The 22,281-nt window shown below is 39.2% G+C and overlaps 1 protein-coding gene across 15 annotated transcripts in view; it reads left to right on the plus strand.

The window, feature by feature from the left end:
* Positions 1 to 22,281, plus strand: part of LOC133124318 (mucin-2-like) — a 135,353-nt gene that overhangs the window by 79,173 nt on the left and 33,899 nt on the right. For 2 of the 15 annotated variants that reach the window (XM_061235506.1, XM_061235541.1), the window contains exon 2: positions 6,127 to 6,153. The exons of the other annotated variants lie outside the window; for them this stretch is intronic. The gene's annotated coding sequence lies outside the window, so the exon portion shown is untranslated. The remainder of the gene's footprint in view (positions 1 to 6,126; positions 6,154 to 22,281) is intronic. 15 annotated transcript variants of the gene reach the window in all.

The raw sequence follows: 22,281 nt of genomic DNA on the forward strand, positions 1-22,281 counted from the left end.
TGTTTGTGACCACTCTATGGAATGATACCATAATTGCATTACTAAATGGCTAACATTTGATGCCTTTATCCAACACATACTACAGGCTGCAATACAGTGGCTATTTAACAGACTAGCTCATATCTATTGTAATCTGTGATGTCATTGTATCAAGGTTCGATAGATATTGTTAGTTAAAGGTACAATAGGTAAGACTTTTGCGTTAAAACATTGTTACAAGACCATTGTAAATCCCTTCCTATCATTGAAAACGCTTACTCACCCTCTGGCTGTGTTTATAGTCCTTAAATTCGGGTTTCAAAATATGCAATTGATGGTCCGGCACTCTGTACCAAAACATCGTATAGCTACACAATAATTCAAGCTCACTGATTGCAAATTGGTTCTAATTGCCACAGCTAATGGCGTTTCAACATAAGCTCGTTCACAGTTCCCAGAGAAGGGGTGGGATAAACAGTGTTGTGGTTTGAGCTTGTTTGCTACTGCAATTCCTCTCTCGACAGTTAGAAGTCAGAAATTGCCCATTGTACCCTTAATGTAAAATGTAAAATATGCTACTACTCTGTAAATAAATGGCACACCTGTAAAATACACAATATAAATGTAATCAATAATATTATGTCATATTTATTCAATAAGATTACTTGTAATCTGTTGCCTTCATTTTATTATTTAGATAAGGTGTATCATTTTTAACAGTCTATGAAATATGACGTTTTCTTCCACATGAGCCAGCAGCATTTTCAGCAAGGTTACTCTTGATCAATGCAAAACAACTAGTCTGTACTACTCCATGATTTTAGCTAGCCTGTCATTCTAACTGCCAAAGAAAAGCCTGTCATATTCTAATGTTAGAATTACAGTGTTCTAAAATGACATTTTTGTCAAAAGTGAGTTATGTACAAATAAATTATGTTTAACTCTTTTCATGTCCGTGGTGTGAAAAAATGCCATTTTAGTGTCATTCCAGTTTTTAGGAAGTTCTACATGGTAAAACTAATGAACGGACAAGAACATTAAAGCTCCGGATCTCAGAACTGTAGAAAGGGCTGGTTAGAGGCGTGCAATCCTCAGGTCTTCATATGGAATTATATGAATCAACCTTCAGTGACTTGCAACTGAAAATTTGGACAAGGAATGATATGAACATTTATTTCTTTTTGTTCCTTTTCAGACAAAAGGAAATTCAACAGGTGAGTGTTTTTTATTTATTTATTTAAAGTAAAAAACATGCCACTATACTTTTAATCTGTCACATGCTGTCTAAAATGACTAAAATGTCTAAAATGACATTTATTTTATTTGCTCTGTCTGATACTCACTGTTTCGGTCCATGACTATGACTATAAAGCATAAAGCTCTTTAAAGTATATCTCGAACACAATTCTGCGTTGTTTATGTTGTTCAGGGTGCCCACTACTCCTAATACAGCTCCGTGTAAGTATCCGTAATCTTCAAGCCTCCATTCAGCTATTCTGTATGTTACCTATTCTTTAGCTTTAGTTTCAGCACAAGCTCAATGCTGTTGCTACAAAGAGCATGTAATTTGCACTGTTTTATATTTGTGCTACATTCACTATTGATGTGTCCAGAGGAGCAGAAACCAGCAATGCCACTGTATGTACAAAACAACAAGATGGGTCTGGTACTAAAGTTATGACCCAATGCAATATAAAATAATTATTTAAAATGTCCTGGGATTGATAAATGCACTGTGTGTGGACTTTATGAATTACTTTTACAACTGTATAATTCAAATTACAGTAACTCATCCGTGTGTCATCCATTATGATAAATATGTGTCCTATAGACTCAGTGAGCACTATATTAGGTATTTATTATACTTTTTTATTAAGTCCTCTGCTTCTGCATACCACAGCTGTATTTGCATTACTGTCACCTTCCTGTCAGCTTCTCCGTTGACCTCTCTCATCAACAAGGCGTTTCCCTCTGCAGAACTGCCGCTCACTGGATGTTTTTTGTTTTTTGCTCCATTCTGAGTAAACTCTAGAGACTGTTGTGTGTGAAAATCCCAGCAGATCAGCAGTTACAGAAATACTCAAACCAGCCCGTCTGGCACCAACAATTATGTCACAGTTGAAATCACTGAAATCACTGAAATCAACATATAATGAAGCTCCTGACCCGTATCTGCATGATTTGATGCATTGCATCGCTCCCACATGTTTGACTGATTAGATAATCACATGAATGAGTAGGTGTTCCTAATAAAGTGCTGAGTGAGTGTATATTGCATGTGCCTGGGCTGGGGTGGTGACTGTGTGCCTCTCTCTCCTCACAGGCTCCTCCTGAAGTGACTTACAGCACTGTCACCCACCTTCCCTCTGCAACCTCTGCCTTTCAGCCCCAGCAGGACAACGTGGTTTACAGCAGTCTGAAGACAGAATGAGAGAATTCATACAAAAAACACAGGAGTCCTTTTAGTCCTTAAGATATCTTGACCAACAGAGCATGTTTATATAGACATACAATTAAAATGGAAATGTTTCATTTTACATTCTTTAACAATATCTTGCAAATATCATTGAATTATTAATCTTTTGTTAATAAGTCCTTTCTCCACACAGAGAGGCCTGGGCGGGGCTTGAACCCAGGACCTTCTTGTTGTGAAGAAACAGTGCTAGCCACTGTGCCCAATGTCATGTCATGTATTACAAATTTAGAGAATAACTCTAATGTATTTCATTTGCCTCTTTTTGGTCATCCCTGGTCATCATTATATTATTAGTTTCCCTTTGTATTTAGTTTCCAGGTTCCGACCTTGTATTTGCTGGGTTTTAGTGATGGGCTTGGGTTGTTGCTCGCCGCTAGCAATGCTGTTTCTAGGCTCTAGTTTTGCTCCCTTGTGTTCTCATGTTTGTTTTGTTATGTTCCTAGTGAAAGTATTTTTGTTCACACTTATCTCTGGTTCCTAACTCTCTGCATTTGGGTTCAGCCCAATGATAAATGTATGCTATGAGAGACACATAAGAGTTGTATAATTGACTGTTCTTAGATTATTATTATTTTATTACAATTTAGTATTGAGTTCAAGTAGGTTGTGCTGTATTAGTGCAAAATGAATTCTGAAAAAATATTTGTTTCCTCTATCTCTGTGAATACATACATTATATTTCATTTTTGATTCTTCACTAAGAGCAAACCCTTGGTGCGATTTAACTCTCACTGCCTCGTAGAGCATTCAGGGAGGATGCCCCTGAAAGGAATCAGTGGGCTCTTCCCAATCCCTCGTTGTTCAACTCGTTCTTCTTTTCCTAATTCCAAGCCTTTAAATGTTCCTTCTAGGAGCTAGAAGCAGAAGTTAAGAACTCCTAATCTTGCCTTTGAGCAAGGAAACATGAGCGCAGCCTTTTACAGAAGTATTTCTTCAGAAAGCGTGACATATAAATGATCCACCTCTCCCCATCACCCACACATCTGCTGTGTCTGTAACTGACGTTTGTGTTATGTTCCTGTAATCTATCATCATTATTCTTGTAATTTATTATTTTTCATCTTCATGTCTGGTGTTCTGTTTACTTTCATTAGTATTTGCACTCGTCTTCCCCTCTGTGATGTCTGTGTCTGAATGGTTCTGATCCTTTAATTCTTCCCCCCCCCCAGTTCTAGCCCCCTTGTTCTCAAGTCCTTGCCCTTGTGGCATTCTGTCTGGTTGGTTTTTGTTTTCAGTTTTTCTTGTTTATGACCCCTGCTTGCTTTTTGGATTCTTCTTTTTGGATCAGCTTTTGTACTTTTGCCTGTGTGGACTGACCCCCTGGTTTTTTAACTTTGCCTCTTTGTGATTATGCTCCGTCTGCCCCTTCATGTGCCCTCATGAAAACCTGCTATTTGTTTCAACATCCCAGGGTCTGTGCGTGGTTCCTCTGCTCTGCCAGCCGTGAAAGTTTAAAGGAGCAAGGACATTGTAACAATATTAATTGTCATTAACATGCAAATTGTGATATCCCAGATAAAATAGCATGGAGATAGAGCGTTAACTGGAGGAGTTTGACTCCACTCAGCCCACTGCACTGATAACCAAGCAACATTTGCCCCTGTCATATGAGCGTTTTTTATTGTCTCTGTGGTGTCAGTTCCAGCTAAACTGTTCAATGCCGTGGTCAGTGTGAGCACAAGGGCGGTTACCACATCCTGCTCCATTAGCGTTAGCTGCACAGCTCAGAGCAGTGAGAGCAATGAGCTGGAGGCAGGACAGAGACACACAGGACATACCTTGAACCTTTTAAATGTAGAACTCTTCTTAGAAATGATAGACTATATGGTTTTTCCTGTTGCACAAGCATACTGACAACTTTGTCATTTTCATTATAATACAAAGAGTCTAAAACGGTTAAACGGTTAAAGTTCTTAAATGCCCATCAATATGACACATATTAAGGACTGCAGAACACAAATACTTCAGTTATAAAGTGAATAAACTCCATCATCAAAAACACGAATACTGCAGTTATGAAGTGAATAAACATCATCATCAAAAACACAAATACTACAGTTATACAGTGAATAAACATAATCATTGAAAAAACCAGTCCAAACCAGTCCATACCTGTGCCATAAGGTAATTAGCATACATTTTAACAGCATAGAAATGCGCACACAGAGCCTGTGAAAGCACATTGCTGATTCAAATCCAACATGATCTGCATCAGTATTTAAATCTCTTTTGAAGTGTCACATGATTATTAGGCATTATAGCCTAACTTATAGCATTGATTGCTTGATTGATCAGATGTATGAAGGGCTGCAGAAAGGTGTTCCAGCTGGAAGCTATCTTCATTCTTTTCAGTATATTTGCGACTAAGCTTTATTGAAACAATTTTACTAAAAAACTAATTTATTTGGCCCCAAACTTGCTTCTGCTAGTACTTAATGACCATATTTTAGTTTAGAGCACATCACTGTACATAACAGTCAATAAATAAATGTGAGTGCTGCAACAATCAAGCATATTCATTTCTTAGCTGGGGCCTCAATCATGGGGAAAATGTCATGTTGAAAAACTGAAAGTCTGTGTTTTAGTGCTAGTTTGCTTTGCATGTAAATTCATGAATACATTGTGGATAATTGTGGAATTAATGCTAAAAGCCAAAAGTCATGATATTCTCACCATAAAATCGCTACAGTGTAAGCTGTTCACGTTCCCTTTACCCAATATTCATCCACTGGTGGGAAAATTATCAGTGCAAGTAAGAGGAAATCAAGATCATTTAAGTTTGAGACTGCAAAAGACAGAGTTTACCACGGCACAGAACATATAACATGAGTGCTCTGGCTGTGAATCTGACTTCAAATCAGAACAAATTAACTTCAATTAAATTAATTTTGACCAAACTCAACCTTAATAAAGAGTATTGACTTTAAATGTTAAATTTCACAACTCTTCATCGAAATGGTAGACTGTATGCATCGCTTGAAATGGTAAATGGCAGGCATTTATATTGCGCCTTTATCCATTACATTTACATTTTACATTATTGGCATTTGGCAGACGCTCTTATCCAGAGCGACGTACAACAAAGTGCATACCCATAACCAGGGGTAAGTGCGCTGAAAGATCCTAGAGGGAAGTACAATTTCAATTACTACCCGTGTGTCTTCAGTTTGCGCTTGAAGGTGGGGAGAGATTCTACAGTTCTGACCTCGACGGGGAGTTCGTTCCACCACCGTGGAGCCAGAACAGACAGTAGTCGTGAGCGTGAGGTGGAGGTTCGGAGAGGGGGAGTTGCCAAGTGGCCTGTGGAGGCTGAACGAAGAGGTCTGGCAGGGGTGTAGGGTCTGATGATTTTTTGTATCCAAAGCTCTGTACAATTGATGCTTCTCCATTCACCCATTCCTACACACACTCACACACCGACACTAACATGGAATCACATCTCTCTTCTCTGCTTCTGCTCATGATCTTTCTGCCAGACAGTAAGTGATCTCTTGTATTTATCTGTTTGTTTTTTAATAGCAGCTGATGGGGAACTCCAGTGCATGTCATTCTGAAAGCAAGCCATGTTTTCTGGTGTGAGACAATAAAAGAAACTAATCTACAACAGAGCAAAATGAGAAACCTGCATTTCCTGCATTTGTAATCACCCTCTTCTGTTGGGCTCACTCCAGGTCTCTGTGGACACTCTGAAGCTCAAGGTTAGTAATGCTGGAATTTTAGCAAATCGAGAAAGTTTAATCGAATTACAGTAATTATCATTTATGAATTTGTATTATAGTATACTGCATGTATGTGCATCTGCTTTTTTGACCAGTGTGAAGGTGTTCCAAGTTTTTGGAAAGTGTTCAAAGTTGGTTACCTGGTGTGGCTGGACACAATATTTAGAAATGATTGTGCTGAAAGTTATTAATTATTTTAGATCTGCACATTGGATTAAAGGTTTGGTCAATGAGATATTTATTAACCCTGATTAATATGTAATATTAAACCACCCAACCCACAATGGCTATATGTGATGAAAGTCAGTTCGGTTTATGAATGACCTGAGAAGGAAAGAGGGAGAAGGTGCTGGACTGTACATCAACACGTGTTAAAAATTTAAGTCCACTGCAGTCTGTAACATGTAGACAGTGACACAATTTCAGCTGTTTTGGCTCTGTACTCCAACATATTTGATTTAAAATAAAAAAGAAATGAATATGTGGTTAAAGTGCAGACTGTCACCTTCAATTTGAGGGTATTTCTATCCATATTGGCTAACCTATATAGCAATTGACAAATTATTGACACAGGAAGACATGAGGCTGAAAAATAAGAAAAACAGCCAGAGACAAAGGCCAAACAAAATGCTTACCAAAATACACTGTCTGGAACATCATTAGGAAGAAAAAGGACACAGCACCATGTGAGCATAGATGTAAAAGTGTTTACATGCTTTAAATGCACATCAATATGATGCTGATATGTGCAGCATACCCACAGCATATTGAGGACTGCAGGCCTTTCTTCTTCTTTTTTCTCCTGGTCATACCTCACAACATTATATTTATCTGACAGTCCTTCAGTCTACTGAAGTTACTACTACGGTTATACAGTGTTATACAGTGAATAAACATCATCATCAAAACACAAATACTACAGCTATACACTGAATAAATATCATCATCAAAAACACAAGTTCTACAGCTTTACAATGAATAAACATAATTTAAAAAAAACAAATACTATAGTTATACAGAGAATAAGCATATTCACAAACACAAATACCACTATAGTAATCAAATCGAAAACACAAATAATACTATAGTGTGAACCTCTCTTTCTCCACGCATTGGCAGGTCCATAGGAGGTAAGTCACTCTTTAACATTATTGGTTAAAATTATGTTTTGCCCTTGCATTGTGTTCCTGGTTTATTTATTCATTTATTTATTTACTTATTTATTGCACTGTGTACAGTACAACAGTGGCTGTGCAAGATATCATGGTCTTGTGAAGTATAATATTTCCAGACAAAATTAACAATTCCCCATCACACTAACAGTATCTTGACCTTCAAGTGGATGTACCTGTGACTAACATTGAAATGTGTCAATTTCCTGTGTGTCACATCTAGTCAAAGACAACATGCTACAGCACCATCTATAGGCAGATACAATTAGTGAAGCTTATCATTCACATTTCAGTAATCGATGTACTTGTGAATGTGTGATAATCGAATATATTTAACATAACTGAAGGGCAAACAGCTCATATTGTGACTAATATCAGCTTCAATTCAACATTCTCTCATTCTCTCCTTATACAGCATATTGGTGATTTGAAATGTATAACTGTCAGTCAGTCCTAGAACCTTCCATTTAAGAAAAGGCTGTGTGGGGTCGAGCCACGTTTTTTGTAGAAATGTGCCTACAATAAAGCTGTTCAGATGACAATAAATCATAACTGATTAATGGAATAAACTTAAAAATGGACTAAATGGATTATTTTACTTTTGCAGGTAGATTTCCCAAGGCAGAGTTAGGATTGAGTCATAGAGTGATTTCCATAGAGGAGTCAATGAAACTGAGGTGCAGGGGACCTGACTCTTCCCCTGTGTCCCACTGCACTTTCACCATTAATGAGAGACCGATCAGTGGCTCAGATTGTGAGCGCTCAGTCACTGGAGCTGATCTGCTCAGTGGGAGACACAGCGCACTGAATGAGCTGAGCATGAGATGTTTCTACAGTCTGGAGGAAAGACCATCTCTACCTAGTGACCCCTCTACAGTAAATGAATCTTTAGTGTCTCATGATGTTCCAAAATGTGTGGTCGTAAAAGGACAGCAGATGCTCAAGTCAGAGAATATGAATAGTAATTTCTAAAGTTTTGCTTTCTTGTGCATTAATTAATGAGCAATTACTGTTTGTCCTCTAAAAAGAGGAAGTATGTATAAAAACAGCTATACTGCCTGTATGGTTCACCTTATATTTCTACATTCACCTGATTTGGATGTACATACCTCAGATTAAATTGGGCAGTCTGCAATTAAACCTCATATGAATTGTTTCACCACAAAATCAAATGTAATTCAACAAAAGATTGCAACAGTGTACACACTGGGGAAAGGCACTGCAAATACCTTACTGAAATGCACAGTCTAAAAGCGACATTCATCATGGCATTTCATTCAATTCTGTACCTCTTTAAATCTTCTGTATAAAATAAACAGACATGTAATACATTCAAATGTACCAGTTTAGAATTGTCCCGGTTCCCATAAACATTATAATTCACCCGTATAAAACTACCCGAATCAATTCATTTCTCCGCAGTTTATAATGTACACAGCCACAATGAATTACCAACTTTTACGGGCAGTGCTCATTGTATCTTGCTCCCCAGTCATTATCCTGGGATGCTATGCATCAACATTGCATTGCTGTAGAAGATTTATTCATTGTGTAAAAGTCTTCCTTAGATTTTCTGTTATATGCTTGAAAATCAACATCACTCAATTGCTTCACATTTAAACCATAAAGTCAAGCCAAATTGTATTATTCATTATTTAACAATACCTAATTTACATTGCCAGACCATTGGAAAACATATCAGAACTCATGTTAATGAGTCCCCAAATTGTCTCTAATGCCCCCATGCTACAGCTCTTTTTCCGTGCAGTCCCTATTAGCTCAAGTGTGAATGGGCCCCAAAGAAAATCGTACAGCAAAGAAACAAAACTTTCTGATATTTGTAGTTAGGTAGTGATAGGAAAGTGCTTACAATAAAGTTTTTTTAATAGAAAATCAATCATAACTGAAAAATGAAACTAAATGGAAACTAAATAATTGAACTTTTGCAGGTAGAGTGCCCAAGGCAGAGTTAGGATTGAGTCGTGCAGTGATTTCCATAGAGGAGTCAATGAAAGTGAGGTGCAGGGGACCTGACTCTTCCCCTGTGTCCCACTGCACTTTCACCATTAATGAGAGAGCGATCAGTGGCTCAGATTGTGAGCGCTCAGTCACTGGAGCTGAGCTGCTCAGTGGGAGACACAGCGCACTGAATGAGCTGAGCATGAGATGTTTCTACAGCCTGGAGGGAAGACCATCTCCATTTAGTGACCCCTCTACATTAACTGTGCTGGGTAAGAATTCATCATTATAATCTCCTGATGATCTCATGTTTCACCAGTATAAAACTACCCTAATCAATGTGTGCATGGGGTAAGGGATGCAGCTCTGTCACTCTAGCTCCTCCTGTCAGATCCCAGCAAGTAAACCCATCAGGATACCCCTGTACATTTAGCCACAGGACACAACCACACTGAGACCCTGTGAATGCCTTTCTCTGTATGATGTATTATTGGTGTTCCAGATCTGAAGAAGCCCAGTATCTCAGTCTCCATGAAAAACAATCAGGCACACATTCGCCCCACCTGACATCACTGGAGCAGAGTTCTTCCTGTACTCAACATTGAGTAAAACACTTGTGAACAGCACCCTGGCTGGAAAGGAAGAGAGAGCAGCCATTTTCACTGTCCCCCACAGCTCTGACTCCACTCTGATATACTGCTGCCGTTATCAGTTTAAGAGGATCAACTCTGAACTGAGTGACTGTGCTGAAGTTAAGAACAAGGATCAGAGTAGAGGAACAGAGGATCAAAGTACAGTACTATTCTTTTCTCTATGTATCCGACTGTAAAATCCAGCTATACCAGTTCGACCAGCTTGACAATTGAGCTGGTCAAACTGGACATAAGCTGGTCTAGCTGGTCTGAACTGGTCAACCAGCTAGTGCTGGTACTAGCTTGTCTGAGCTAAACATAGCTTGAGCTGGTCAAATCATGTTAAGCTGAAAGCGCGTCTGAAATGCCAACCAGCTAAACCATGTCAAGCTGAGAGCTGGTCTGAACTGGTCAACCAGCTTCCAGCTGTTTCAAAACCTAGCTTTAGTTTTTTCCGGCAGGGTAGTTTATAAAGAACACATATGCTGAATGAGTTCTTGACTTTGACCATTGCTCCTTGTATTTTGCTTCTCAATCATAATAATTGGATGTTATGAATCACACATTGTGTTGAAGTATTGTGCTAAAACACATTGTGTTAAAGTATTCTGTAGATTTTCTCTTATATGATCGGAAACCCATTCCACTCGCCATATTAAATGAGATGAAAGCTACTGTACCAGCCAGGCAATACTGCTTAATGGAATGAGAGGAGGAGAAGCTGCCTGAATCCCCTGTGGCTAAATTGTTTTCTATCTGATGTAGCAATTTATGGATTTGCAGCATCACTTGTCCTGTAGTGTTTCACTTGTATTGTGTGATTATTTATCTACTGTGTCTGATTTACTTATTAGACCATATATTAGTTGTGAGAGTTCTTCTATCTCAATGAAGCACTCTGCTTAATTGCTTAAATACAAAATAAAATACCAATGTATTTATTAAGACATGTGGAGATACTGTAACTGCTCCAAAATGTGTAAACTGCATCTCTTCTCACACCCACTTTCCTCAAATGCTCTTTACAAATTTCAGACACATCACCACATATCCAGTGAAGAACTTCTTGTTTCTTCTTCAATATTATAACTGTTTCGCTGCTGGTACTTCGAATCGCGTTTCTGGAAAGAAAGAGTCGTTACTCGAAATTCGAGGGTGTAAGAGAAGTTTCAGCTCTTTATTCGTGGTTCCAGGAAGTGCGTACGTTCTCCTGAGCTTTCAACAAACTTACACAAATCCTGACTGAGAATGACACAGTTTATATGCAGTATCTGAACAATGAAAACTATCTGAAAGGAGGTGCTTCATCCTTTGTGATAAAGCACTCCTTTAGATATGATAATGTCTATTTACAGTTTTCCTGGTTAGGCCACAGACAAATGGTTGTCGGCACCTAGACCTCAAATCAACGCCAGGAAAGGAAATGTAAATAGAGTGGGGGAAAACAGGGTGATTGTGGGGATATGCATTTGAATAGGAGCAGAACTTGCATGTCAACTTTTTAACTCAGTTACATCTTGAAAACACCAGTGATCCATTTAATACACAACCCCCCTCATTACATTACATTAATGGCATGTGGCAGACGCTCTTATCCAGAGCGACGTACAACAAAGTGCATATCCATAACCAGGGATAAGTGCGCTGAAAGACCCTAGAGCAGGGGTCGGCTACCCTGGTCCTGGAGAGCCGCAGGGTGTGCTGGCTTTCGTTGTTACTTGGCATTAATTGATCAATGAAAGTCGTTGATTACACAGTTAACTCACCTCACCTGGTTTCTTGGGTCTGAATCGGTTGCTTATTTTAAGGTGGAGACGAAAGCCAGCACACCCTGCGGCTCTCCAGGACCAGGGTTGCCGACCCCTGCCCTAGAGGGAAGTACAATTTCAACTGCTGCCTGTACAACAAACATAAGGACCAGGGCCTATTTTTTTCACAAACAAGTAAACAAACAAACAACAAAGCAAAACTTAACCAAAACTTAACTAGCTCCACACAGTGCTTACCGAGCCAACTAAAAATACCGATCCACAAGAAAGTAAATCACAGAAAGTCAACTATTAAGGTTCAAAGGGAGGTAGGGAGGGACGGGGAGAGGTGCTGCTTGAAGAGGTGCGTCTTCAGTTTGCGCTTGAAGGTGGGGAGAGATTCTACAGTTCTGACCTCAACGGGGAGTTAATTCCACCACCGTGGAGCCAGAACAGACAGTAGTCGTGAGCGTGAGGTGGAGGTTCGGAGAGGGGGAGGTGCCAAGCGGCCTGTGGAGGCTGAAGAAGAGGTCTGGCAGGGGTGTAGGGTCTGATGATTTTTTGTAGGTAAGCTGGGGAAGACCCCTTAACTGCTTGGAAGGCTAACACCAATGTTCTGAATTTGTGAGCCATGACAGGCAGCCAGTTGAGGGAAGTAAGCAGGGGGGTGACATGTGAGTATTTGGGAAGGTTGAAGACCAGACGATTTGCTGCATTCTTGATAAGTTGGAGGGGACCCCCCCCCCCCCCATTTTAGGGGACCAAGCCAAACTGGAGAAGTTAACAATCTCATAAAGTCATTATATTTAGTACTTGGCCGTTCTTTCCAGAGCTTTAAATCTTTCTGTGAGGTTATGCTGGGGGACGCTTCTCATAATTCTAGTCTTTGATATGTTTATACCAAAAGTACATTGAGGAGAGTATTCTGTTTGACATCTGAAAAGTGTTATTTACCTTCGCAATTGAAGAAAGTATTCTTTGGTCATCCACTACAGTGGTCTACCAGATTGAGTGCTATTACTGAGCTCACCAGTGCATTGTTGCTTAAAGGCCTACATGCATCAGCGCTCTCTAGTGTCTAAAACGCCCACAAAACGTTTGCAAAGAGCAGTGACGTAGGTTTCCAAACCCTGTCACCGGAGCCCAGTTCCTCGTGTTGAGAGACAATAGCAACATATTCAAATTCAAATTCCACATCTAAAATGAACTCTTGTTATGTTTCTTGTGTATGAACTAAAACTAACAAAAAAGCACTTTTGGTCTCCTAGAATTGGGAGGTCTATATATCAATGGGTTTGCAATGCCTACATGGTTTACCTGATATGGATGTAAATGCCCACAGATTAAATTGACAGTCTGCACTCTAACCTTACATTCATTGCAGCAGAGCTACAGTAAATAGGGATTCTGACATTTTTAAGCACCGATGGAGTCTCAGGAGATTTTGTACTGACATTATTTAAACAGGACTTATTGCTAAAGGTACTTAGCATTCAAAGATCATTCATGATTTCGGAGAAGGCCTTTTCTAACTTCAGGCAATGGTGATAATAGAATGTGGAAATGCAATAACTTGACAGATGATAATATTGTGTCCCAATTATAGTTACTGATTGAGCTAGAAGTTCAAAGCATTCAAAGACCATTCATGCACTGTAGTAGGGAGAGCAATACATACAGCAACGTAGTCCACTTCATTTTATTTTAATGATATTATAAATACTTTCTCTGCAGATGGGAAAGTAACCCCCACCACAGAACTACGTACGAAACCGCCCACAGAACCACGTACGGAGCCACCCACAGAACCACGTACGGAACCGCCCGCAGAACCACGTACGGAACCGCGCACAGAACCACGTACGGAACCACCCACAGGATCCCGTACGGAACCGCCCACAGAACCACGTACAGAGGCGCCCGCAGAAACCACGTAAGGAACCACCCGCAGAACCACATACAGAGCTGCATACAGAAAGGCCCATAGAACGACTTACACAATCGGCCACAGAACCGTCTATGGAACTGCCCATAGAATTACTTAAGATGCTCACCGAGGACCGAGGTTCCGGTCCCGGTCCTGCCAAAAGCCAAGTTTGGATGGCTCTCGTGGAGCAGCGTAATTGGCTCGCTGCTCCAGAGGGAGGGACTTGGCCGGGTTAGCGGATTGCCACACACAACAGCACCCCGGGTGCCTCTGAATCATGGGCGCGAACATGAGACGAGACAGCTTGAAGAAGGCATGTTGTTCTCAGATCGCCAGATCCCTTTGGGCCGCTGAGGGACAGGGTGTGGGCGGTGTATCCCCAGCTAAGACTAATTGGATTAGATAGGGTACAATTGGTTACCAAATTGGGGGAAAAAGGGAAAAATCTGAAATAAATGTAAAAAAAAAAATATATTACTTACAGTAACACCCACAGAACCACATACTGAACCGCCCCCACAGAACCGCGTATGGAACCGCCCATAGAACGGCTTACAATACCAATCATAGAACCGCGTATGGAACCGCCCGTAGAACGGCTTACAGTACCACTCACAGAACCGCGTATGGAACCACCGGTAGAATGTCTTATAGTACCACACAGAACCGCGTATGGAACCGCCGGTAGAACGGCTTACAGTACCACTCACAGAACTGTGTACATCATCAAAAGTTATCAAACACCCATACCACACCTGTAAAAATAGTAATTCTTTTTTATATTAATAAATGGTTGCATCACCTTTATCAGCAATAACTGCAGCCAAACGCTTTCTCTAATCTTATATCAGTCTTTCACGTCACTTTGGAGGGATTTTAGCCCACTTTTCTTTTTCACAACTGCTTTAATTAATCTTAGGTGTGGTATATGATCAAAGGAAAAAAAAAGTTATTTAAATATATTAGTCTGGAAAGGGTCACAAAGCCTTGTGTGATGATGTCAGGATGATTTGCTGGCAAAAAAAATAAAATCAAATTATGTTTTTTTTTTAATTGCTTTGTGTTTACTCAAGTTCCCTTTGTCTTATAACATATTTACTTTATAATTACTATTACTATTATAATTACTGTTATAATAGCTTAGGCTATTGCTCAAGTCACCACCCTCTGTAATTTACTGTACAGTTTTAGCCTCATCCCTTTATTAATGGTGGAAATTCAAAGGCATTGTAGTCTTTAGGTAAGACCATTCTTCATCAACAAATGAAATCATACTAATGTATTTAAACCTGATCTGGATTCTGCTGATTATTAGTCAAATACTTCTTGAACACCAACAATATACACTCAGTGAGCACTTTATTAGGTATTTATTTGACTTTTTTTAGACTTCGACTGCTGTAGCCTATCCGTTTAGAGTTACGTTGCGTTGTGTGTTCAGAGATGAACTTCTGCATACCACTGTAAAAGGGGGTTTATTTGTGTTACTGTCACCTTCCTGTCAGCTTTGCCTAGTCTGGTACTTCTCCTCTGACCTCTCTCATTAACAAGCCGTTTCTGCCCACAGAACTGCTGCTCACAACACTTTTATTGTTTTTTTGCACCATACTTTTCTTTTTCTGTAGATTTTCTCTTATATGATTTGAAACCCATTTCACTCGCCTTATTAAATGAGATGAAAGCTACTGTACATGCCAGGCAATACTGCTTAACGGAATGAGAGGAGGAGAAGATGCCTGATTCCCCTGTGGATGAATTGTTTTCTCTCTGATGTAGCAATTTATGGATTTGCAGCATTACTGTTTCACTTTGTATTGTGTGAATATTTACCTACTGTGTCTGATTTACTTATTAGACCACGTATTAGTTTTGAGGGTTCTTCTATCTCAATGAAGCACTCGGCTTAATTGCTTAAATAATAAATACATTGGTATTTTATTTTGTAAGACATGTGGAGATATTGTAACTGCTCCAAAATGTGTAAACTGCTTCTCTTCTCACACCCACTTTCCTCAAATGCTCTTTTCAAATTTCAGACTGGCCGAAGACACCATGCGGTATTAAAGTAATTGTCTTCGTGGTGGGGATTCTTCTGGGAATGGCAGGTGTCAGTCTGTATTGGATACACAGTGCGTATTTGCGATGAGTACTCTGTAGTGCCTGGGATTCCCAAATGTTTGTGACCACTCTATGGCATGATACCATAATTGCATTACTAAATGGCTAACATTTGATGCCTTTATCCAACACATACTACAGGCTGCAATACAGTGGCTATTTAACAGACTAGCTCACATCTACTGTAATCTGTGATGTCATTGTATCACGGTTCTATAGATATTGTTAGTTAAAGGTACAATAGGTAAGACTTTTGCGTTAAAACATTGTTACATTGTAAATCCCTTCCTATCATTGAAAACGCTCACTCACCCTCTGGCTGTGTTTATAGTCCTTAAATTCGGGTTTCAAAATATGCAATTGATGGTCCGGCACTCTGTACCAAAACATCGTATAGCTATACAATAATTCAAGCTCACTGATTGCAAATTGGTTCTAATTGCCACAGCTAATGGCGTTTCAACATAAGCTCATTCACAGTTCACAGAGAAGGGGTGGTATAAACAGTGTTGTGGTTTGAGCTTGTTTGCTACTGCAATTCCTCTCTTGACAGTTAGAAGTCCGAAATGACCTATTGTACCCTTAATGTAAAATGTGAAATATGCTACTACACTGTAAAAAAATGACACACCTGTAAAATACACAATATAAATGGAATCAATAATATTATGTCATATTTATTCAATAAGATTACTTGTAATCTGTTGCCTTCATTTTATTATTTAGATAAGGTGTATCATTTTTAACAGTCTATGAAATATGGAGTTTCCTTCCACATGAGCCAGCAGCATTTTCAACAAGGTTACTCTTGATCAATGCAAAACAACTAGTCTCTACTACTCCATGATTTTAGCTAGCCTGTCATTCTAACTGCCAAAGAAAGGCTTGTCATATTCTAATGTTAGAATTACAGTGTTCTAAAATGACATTTTTGTCAAAAGTGAGTTATGTACAAATAAATGATGTTTAACTCTTTTCATGTCCGTGGTGTGAAAAAATGCCATTTTAGTGTCATTCCAGTTTTTAGGAAGTTCTACATGGTAAAACTAATTAACTGACAAGAACATTAAAGCTCCGGATCTCAGAACTGTAGAAAGGGCTGGTTAGAGGCGTGCAATCCTCAGGTCTTCATATGGAATTATATGAATCAACCTCCAGTGACTTGCAACTGAAAATTTGGACAAGGAATGATATGAACATTTATTTCTTTTTGTTCCTTTTCAGACAAAAGGAAATTCAACAGGTGAGTGTTTTTTATTTATTTATTTCAAGTAAAGAACATGCCACTATACTCTTAATCTGTCACATGCTGTCTGTTCAATCAAAGTAAAATTATTTTATTTGCTCTGTCTGAAACTCACTGTTTCGGTCCATGACTATGACTATAAAGCATAAAGCCCTATAAAGTATATCTCTAACACAATTCTGTGTTGTCTATGTTGTTCAGGGTGCCCATTACTCCTAACACAGCTCTGTGTAAGTATCCGTAGTCTTCAAGCCTTCTTTCAGCTATTCTGTTTGTTACCTTTTCTTTAGCTCTAGTTTCAGCACAAGCTCAATGCTGTTACAAAGAGCATGTCATTTGCACTGTTTTATATTTGTGCTACATTCACTATTGATGTGTCCAGAGGAGCAGAAACCAGCAATGCCACTGTATGTACAAAACAACAAGATGGGTCTGGTACTAAAGTTATGACCCAATGAAATATAAAATAATGATTTTAAATGTCCTGGGATTGATAAATGCACTGTGTGTGGACTAATTGTAAAGCTGGACTTTATTCATTACTTTCACTACTGTATAATTAAAATTACAGTCTGCGTAACTCAGCCATGCGTCATCCATTATGGTAAATATGTGTCCTATAGACTCAGTGAGCACTATATTAGGTATGTATTACACTTATTTTTATTTATTTATTAAGTCCTCTGCTTCTGCATACCACAGCTGTATTTGCATTACTGTCACCTTCCTGTCAGCTTCGACCAGTCTGGCCCTTCTCCGTTGGCCTCTCTCATCAACAAGGCGTTTCCGTCTGCAGAACTGCCGCTCACTGGATGTTTTTTTTTTGTTCCATTCTGAGTAAACTCTAGAGACTGTTATGTGTGAAAATCCCAGCAGATCAGCAGTTACAGAAATACTCAAACCAGCCCGTCTGGCACCAACAATCATGCCACAGTCGAAATCACTGAAATCACATTTGTTCCCTATTCTGATGGTTGATGTGAACATATAATGAAGCTCCTGACCCGTATCTGCATGATTTGATGCACTGCATCGCTCCCACATGTTTGGCTGATTAGATAATCACATGAATGAGTAGGTGTTCCTAATAAAGTGCTGAGTGAGTGTATATTGCATATGCCTGGGCTGGGGTGGTGACTGTGTGCCTCTCTCTCCTCACAGGCTCCTCCTGAAGTGACTTACACCACTGTCACCCACCTTCCCTCTGCAACCTCTGCCTTTCAGCCCCAGCAGGACAACGTGGTGTACAGCAGTCTGAAGACAGAATGAGAGAATTCATACAAAAAACACAGGAGTCCTTTTAGTCCTTGAGATATCTTGACTAACAGAGCATTGCAATGTTTGTACAGACATAAACAATTAAAATGGAAATGTTTCATTTAACATTCTTTGACAATATCTTGCAAATATCAATGAATTATTAATCTTTTGTTAATAAGTCCTTTATTTCTTTCGATGTTGTTTTGGGATTGTACCCCCAGAGCAGAGATCTTACACAGCACATATGAAACCAGATTTACTCAATCAGTTACTTTTCTATTATCTATGTGTACTGTTACTGTTATGTAAAATATTTAATTAATTGCAAAATATATACTGGGCGACACGGATGGTGCAGTGGGTAGCACTACCGCCTCACAGCAAGAAGGTCCTGGGTTCGAATCCTCGTCGGCCGGGGCCTCTCTGTGAGGAGTTTGCATGTTCTCCTCGTGTCTGCATGGGTTTCCTCCGGGTACTCCAGTTTCCTCCCACAGTCCAAAGACATGCAGGTTAGGCTGATTGGAGAGTCTAAATTGTCCGTAGGTATGAATGTGTGAGTGAATGGTGTGTGTGCCCTGCGATGGACTGGCGACCTGTCCAGGGTGTATTCCTGCCTTTTGCCCAATGTATGCTGGGATAGGCTCCAGCCCCCCAGTGACCCTGTTCAGGATAAGCGGGTTAGGATAATGTTTGTATTTAAAACTTTTTTTTTTTAATACTTTTTTTCACTGATCCTGAATCTCTTATGCTATTTGTTTTACTAGGAACACATTAATGAAGATTTCACAGATTCCACATCAATGTGAATGTGACAGAGTAAGCTAATTAGTTCATTTTCATCTGTCGTCTCTAAGTGGCATGTCTATGGTCTGTGGGAGGAAACCAGAGTACCTGGAGGAAACCCACACAGACACAGGGAGAACATGCAAACTCCACACAGAAAGGCCTGGGCGGGGCTCAAACCCAGAACCTTCTTGTTGTGAAGCAACAGTGCTACCCACTGTGCCCAATGTCCTGTCATGTATTACAAATTTAGAGAATAGCTCTTAACTGCACTTGTAAATAATATATTATGTAGTGCTGAATACAGTGCTGTTATGTTATGTTATGTTAATATGATATACTATGAGACTCACATGCATTTGTATAGATGTTGGACCCAGAGAATTTAAAAAAGCAAAATATTGTATATTCACCTTGAAACCATGAAATATGTCGCAGTTTCTGTTTATGCCCACTAGAGGCCGCCAGTTCCCAAGCTCTACTGTATTTCATTTGTGTCTTTTTGGTCATCCCTCATCGTCATTATATTATTAGTTTCCCTTTATATTTAGTTTCCAGGTTCCGACCTTGTATTTGCTGGGTTTTAGTGGTGGGCTTGGGTTGTTGCTAGCCGCTAGCAATGCTGTTTATAGGCTCTAGTTTTGCTCCCTTGTGTTCTCATGTTTGTTTTGTTGTGTTCCAAGTGAAAGTATTTTTGTTCACACTTATCTCTGGTTCCTAACTCCCTCTGTCTCTGCATTTGGATTCAGCCCAATGATAAATGTATGCTTTTGAGAGACACATAAGAGTTTTATAATGGGCTGTTCTCAGATTATTATTATTTTTTTACAATTTAGTATTGAGTTCAAGTAGGTTGTGCTGTATTTGTGCAAAATGAATTATTAAAAAATATTTGTTTCCTCTGTCTCTGTGAATACATACATAATATTTCATATTTGATTCTTCACTAAGAGCAACCCTTGGTGCAATTTAGCTCTCACTGCCTCACAGAGCATTCATTTGCTTTCTGCTCAGAGGTGCAGAGGATGCCCCTGTAAGGAGTCAGTGGGCCCTTCCCAATCGCTTGATTTTCTCTTCATTCTTCCTTTCCTTGCTCCAGACAAGGGCGGTTACCACATCCTGTACCATTAGCGTTTGCGTTAGCTTCACAGCTCAGAGCGGTGAGAGCAATGAGCTGGAGGCAGTACAGAGACACACAGGACATACCTTGAACCTTAATGAAGAGCATTGACTTTAATTGTAAAATTCCACAACTCTTCTTAGAAATGGTTGACTACATGTTTCTTTTGAAAGGCAGCATGGTTTGTCCTGTTGCACAAACATACTGAGTGCAACATTCTAACATCATAAAAATGCACACACAGAGCCTGTAAAAGCACAAAAACATTTAGACCAATTCTCCACAGTCATGATTCAAAAACATAAATTGTCTGCAGATGTATTTCAATCTCTTTTGAAGTGTCCCATGATTATCGGGCATTCAATTACGAAACCACTTTTTTATGGGAAAGTCACATTGCATTGACATAATTATAATATGGTCCCAAACACATGAACTGTATGTGAAAATTATAATCCCCTTCTTCCAATCTTGAATTTCAATCAATTGAATGCCTTCAGTCACAATGCTGTACCTACTGAATCGTACCTGTTGGTTTGCCTGAAAATCCTCATTATTGAAGCCACTGTGGATCTCAGCAAGTTTGGTTGAACCCCCGAACCTGCTTCCCTCAGGGACAGACCATGATTTACCACATGATCAATGACTGTGGCTCTGATTTCATCAGACACAACTGTTCTTGCTCTTCCACAACATCTTCTTCCTCTACTTCTGGTTGCATCCATTTCCCCCACCAAGGCGAAAGAATGCAAATGCCAATCCAAAGATGGCCCCTTTTTTATATGTGGTAAAGGGGCACAAACAAAAAAGACCTGGGTAGGTAGTTCACTGAAATGACAGCCAGGTGTTTCAGCAGTCCATATACAGCAGTAATAGTGGAAAAATCTCTTCAGTGACAACTACATCTATATTTCCCCATATACATGCACAATTCAATGCAAGTATGACCATTTTTGCATAGATGGTAACAAGGCCGCAAACAAAAAAATTGAATAAACTGAATAAACTTTCTGCTCAAATCAGAATGATCTGGCTTACGTATTTCAAGCATATAGTTTCATTTTTCTGTCAAAATGCAACATATTTCCATCTACAGTGATCAGAATTTTATTGGGTTTTGAACTGAAAGTTAACTTTTGAACTGAGTATCCAAATGTCTGCAAAATTTGTTGTATTTGTACAGACTCTTGCTGGTAGTTGAACACTGACTGAGAGAGGCATTCATGAATTTTGGAAGAAGTGGTGATTGAATGCCTTTAGAATGAAAGCAATGCAAAAATATCCACAGTTTAGTTCACATAGTCTATTTATATGGTGAGTATATGGTGTGTTAAGTGTTAACAAAAAAAAGTGGACATGGTATGAAAACTATTGTAAAAAAAACTGTAATAAAGAGTATTGACTTTAAGTGTAAAAGTCCACAACTCTTCTTAGAAATGGTTAATATTCTAACATCATAAAAATGCGAACACAGCGCCTGTAAACGCACAAACACGTTTAGACCAATTCTGCACAGTCATGATTCAAAACCAGTCTGCAGATGTATTTCAATCTCTTTTGAAGTGTCCCATGATTATCAGGCATTATAGTCTAACTTATAGCATTGATAGCTTGAGTGAACAGATGTATCAAGGGCTGCAGAAAGGTGTTCCAGCTGGAATCTATCTTCATTCTTTTCAGTATATTAGTGACAAGCTTTACTGAAACAATTTTTTTTAATAACATTTAATTTGTTTGGCCCAAACTTGCTTCTGTTAATGCTTAATGACCATACGTTATGAAAATGAAGGAAGAAATGGGTGAGCATTGTAAGTTTAGAGCACATCACTGTACATAACAGTCAATGTGAATAAATAAATGTGAGTGCTACAGCAATCAGGGATATTCATTTCTTAGCTTGGGCCTCAACCCTGGGAAGAATGTCATAGAAGTTGAAAAACTGAAAGTCTGAGATGAGCTGTTCACTTCCCCTTTACCCAGCATTCATCCACTGGTGGGAAAATTCTTACAGCAAGTAAGAGGAAATCAAGATGATTTTAGTTTGAGACCGCAAAAGACAGAGTTTACCACGGCACAGAACATACAACATGAGTTCTCTGGCTGTGAATTTGACTTCAAATCAGAACAAATGAACTTCAATGC

The sequence above is a fragment of the Conger conger genome, chromosome 1, assembly GCF_963514075.1.
Source record: "Conger conger chromosome 1, fConCon1.1, whole genome shotgun sequence".
In the NCBI taxonomy this organism is placed as follows: domain Eukaryota; kingdom Metazoa; phylum Chordata; class Actinopteri; order Anguilliformes; family Congridae; genus Conger; species Conger conger.